The following is a 4,011-nucleotide window of genomic DNA, read 5'->3' as shown; positions in this document are numbered from 1 at the left end:
TTCATGCACAGTACATCCCAGAACAAAATAGGGAGGGGAGAAAAACAGAATATCTGCGGTTAAAGTATATTCAGTTGTTGAAATGTTTTGTCCGGTAATCTAAGCTGTGGTGACAACTATTTAACAAAAATTTAGCATTGAATTAGCCTTATTGACATTAGACTGCATTAATAAAACATATTTTTAAAGTATAGAATAGATAGGAAACAGCACTTTTAAGGTTATAACCATACACTTTCACCTTTGTGAAATAAAAAAACAAGAGCAGTCAAATAAAAAAAGAAACAATGTAATTAATGAATCAAATATACCAGTAATTGCTGGAAAAGCCCAAAATAAATGATCATGGTAGTCAAAGCAACTGAAATAAACATTACAAAAAAGCGGTTTCGTTGTTTATTTTCCTATCATGGAACATATTTAAAGAGTTCAGCATGGGCATACAAATCACATTTCATAAATCCTTATACATACAAATCACATTCATAAATCCTTATACATACAAATCACATTCATAAATCCTTTTACATACAAATCACATTCATAAATCCTTATACATACAAATCACATTCATAAATCCTTATACATAACAAATCACATTCATAAAGTTCATTATACATACAAATAGCGTCAGGTGCTTATTTAGCAAGAATATTAATTGCAAACCTCATCGATTAATGCAAAATCAGCTGTTCAAGATAAATCAAAATCGGCTATGTTACATTTACGTTTTGAGTCTGCACAATTCACCTGTCTAAAAACTCCTTTGGGTGGCTATTGAAAGAATCACTGAGTCATGTAAAAGATCCACTAAAAGCAATTTGAGTACAAGCATCTGTTTTAGGACACAATGTGCAAAACCGTCTTCTTTCTTGTTTAGGTTAGTTTGATCAGCTCCACATCAAGCCGCAGTCATGGATGAGATGGACTTGCCCCAGATGAAGAAGGAGTAGAAAGCCTCAAGTACCAGCTGGCCTTCAAACGGGAGAAATCCTCAAAGACAGTGACAGAGTGAGTGTGCGCTTTTTGTTCTTCACACTGTGATAGTCTCTGTTCCAACCCATATATTTTAACGGCTGTCGCCCCACATCACAAACAGAGAAGATAATGACTTCTTCTACCCTCCTTCTATTTTTGTTGCTTTTCGTCACATAATCTCCGTACAGAGAAACTAACAGCAAGTCATTAGAACGTCACCCATGTATTCTGTCCTTTTATTACACAAATACTTGATTGTAAATGGTAAAAATGGCATTGACTAGTCGATGTTTTGTAATGATGGACTTCTAAACTATACAGTGGTTGTTTTGGCAATATATTAGTTCTATATGTTAATTTATCATATTAATCTGTGACCTCTCTCTTTTAGCGTACTAATGCTAATTAAGACTATAGGTTAATTCGGAGCAATTTTGTGACTCTTTAAAAAAGTGCACTTTAAAGGGCAATATTTCAGTTTTAAACTACAGTGCAAAGCTGCATTCATTTGTTAAAATGTAAAAAATATTGTAAAACAGAATTAGAATTTAAAATAGAATTGAAATGCTCTATTTTAATATATTTAAAATTCTATTTATTCTAAGATGGCAAATCTGAATATTCAGCCGTCATTATTTCAGTCTTCAGCGTCACATGATCTTCAGAAATCCATTTTATTTATGCTGAATGGCTGCTTATCAATTTCGCAAACAGTTGCTTGTTATATGATTTGGAAAACCGCAATGGATTAGAAAAGAAACAACTCAAAAGCACAGCATTTATTGGAGATCTTTTTTATAATGTGAAATGTCTTTACTGGTAGTCAAATTTGAATGGTAGTGTATATGGTCAACATAAAACCTAAACAATATATATTAATATTGTTGTGTTGTCTGTCCCACTTTTTTGTTGTAACAGACTATTTTTTGCTGTAGCTTTAAGATAAGTACTGGAGGTGACTATAAGTAATACAGGTAAATAATTAATATAATAATAATAAAATAGCTTGAGTTAGTATTTATTGTCTCTCTGTTTATCATTTGGTAAATAGTTGTCTAATATGCAAAAAAAAAAAAAAATGTGCTTTTGGCCTAACTTATCCAATCCCCATACCTCATAGTTCCTGTTGTGGAGTGTAATCAGGTTTGTCAGTGGATCTGTTTCCTGATTGAATAACCCTTATGCCACCATGAACTCACTGCAGTTATTTCTGAATTTTCAGGTTCACCTCGGTGTCACAAATTAGGCTGCCCAGAGGCCAGGTCCTCTTGGTGATTGTTCAGGACAAAGCTAATGCTCTCAGATCTCTGGTGCTTTACTCTCCAATTTGAGAGCAAGCGTGGCTCTTAGTCACACCCTCCACTGTCACATTACAGTGACATCTCATTTCCCTGCGTCCCAGGGCTCTCTTCCTGAAATATTCACCATAGTAATTTCTCTTTTAGAAATGACCTTTTACCGGCCAGTAGTGCAAAGCCCAGTTTACTCCAGCATACTGGTTCCTTCAGTGTTATTGTGCAGTTTAGCTGAATAAGCACTTGTGGAGACATAATGTTGGGTCATGATGACTTAATTGCATCTGGGTTTGGATGGAGTCTAAGAATATCCCTCTCGTCTTTGACACACCATTTCTAATTAATCGCCCGTGATGGGATGGGTGCTTCAGCAAAGAAGTTATGCGATTATCACCCTCATTTATCATTTGTTCAACATGGGTGTGATCTTGCATGGCCCTGATTCCTTAACACTCAGCATCCATGTTCAAAGTCACACAATCTCTGCTCTATTCACTCCTAAATAGTACTCAATGCAAGGCTTGTTACTTTAAATAGATCACGCACTTATCATTGTGTCTTTCTTTCTCTCCTCAGCCTGGTGAAGTGGATCGAGGAGTGTGTGCCTGAGGACCCTTTCCTGAATCCTGAGCTGATGAAGAACAATCCATGGGTGGAGAAGGGCAAGTGTGTGCTTCTATAAAGAGAAGCAGCAGCAGCAGCAGCAGCAGCAGCAGCGGTCGCCCCAGCTCTCCGTCTGAGCCTCCACCAGCCTGACAGGATCACACGGCGCTTGCTCTTTCTGTTTCATTCCCTCACCATGAATGTACCGCAGTTTAGCATCCACTGCACAACTAAAAAAACACACTCACACACACATTAGCTCTATATAGTCACTTGCAGAATTTGACACTTTGACATGCGTAACTTGATATTTATAACATCGATATATCTTTATATGCAGTTAGTGGAATTTCTCTTGCCTGGTCGACTTCAGTGTTGTCGCCGTGCTTGCATGCTTGATCTTGAGTTCAGCATGTCAGTGTCGACATGGAAATGCCAGAAAAGGCCTGTTAGACAACATACGCATGACAGAGGCGAAATGCAAATGGCAAAAGAATGGCTCAAAAAAGGCAAAGGCAGCAAATCTGTAAGTTTCCCTCTGTTATGCAGCTGTTCAGTTCCCTGCAGGCCCGTGCACTATTTACACCACACTTCAGCACTCTCACTTACAGACCATTTTTAAACATGTTAAGATCATTTTAATTTATTAACTTATTTATGAGCATTAATTTATTTATTTATGGTTGATTCACTACCGAAGCTGTCGGCGCTGACTGCTTTAGAAGCTACAATGGACCTGCTGTTGTTCAACTGCACCCTTCCTTCCTTGAAAGCTAAAGGATTAAAAAAAATTGCATCTTGCCAGTTCACATCGAATACTGCCTTGTACACAATTTCCTTAAAAAGAATGTATGTGTGTTGTGAGGGACAAGTAAACCATCAGCACCCTTAAACATTGAATGGATATGCAACGGAGAGTTGTGCACTGGCCAAGGCTTCTTTTTTTCTTAGATTAATAGCTCAATCTGCACTTATGGCAAGGATGTGGGGTTAATTTATGACTTTTGATTTGTTCATGTTTTTATATATTCAAACAGTAGAAACCTGTCTAATTATCTAGAGGTGTGTTACATTTTGAGAATGCTTTGAGAAAATATGCATAAGATCAAGTACTAGTTTAATAAAAAAGCAATAA

The 4,011-nt window shown here is 36.7% G+C and overlaps 1 pseudogene; it reads left to right on the top strand.

Moving 5' to 3' along the window:
* The first annotated feature begins 914 nt into the window (after positions 1 to 914).
* Positions 915 to 3,159, top strand: LOC113047677 (guanine nucleotide-binding protein G(I)/G(S)/G(O) subunit gamma-13-like; annotated as a pseudogene).
* Positions 3,160 to 4,011: the final 852 nt, after the last annotated feature.

This window comes from Carassius auratus, chromosome 28, assembly GCF_003368295.1.
Source record: "Carassius auratus strain Wakin chromosome 28, ASM336829v1, whole genome shotgun sequence".
Lineage (NCBI taxonomy): Eukaryota > Metazoa > Chordata > Actinopteri > Cypriniformes > Cyprinidae > Carassius > Carassius auratus.
The sequence above is the reverse complement of the archived record's forward strand: the minus strand, read 5'-3'. Positions and strand labels throughout refer to the sequence as shown.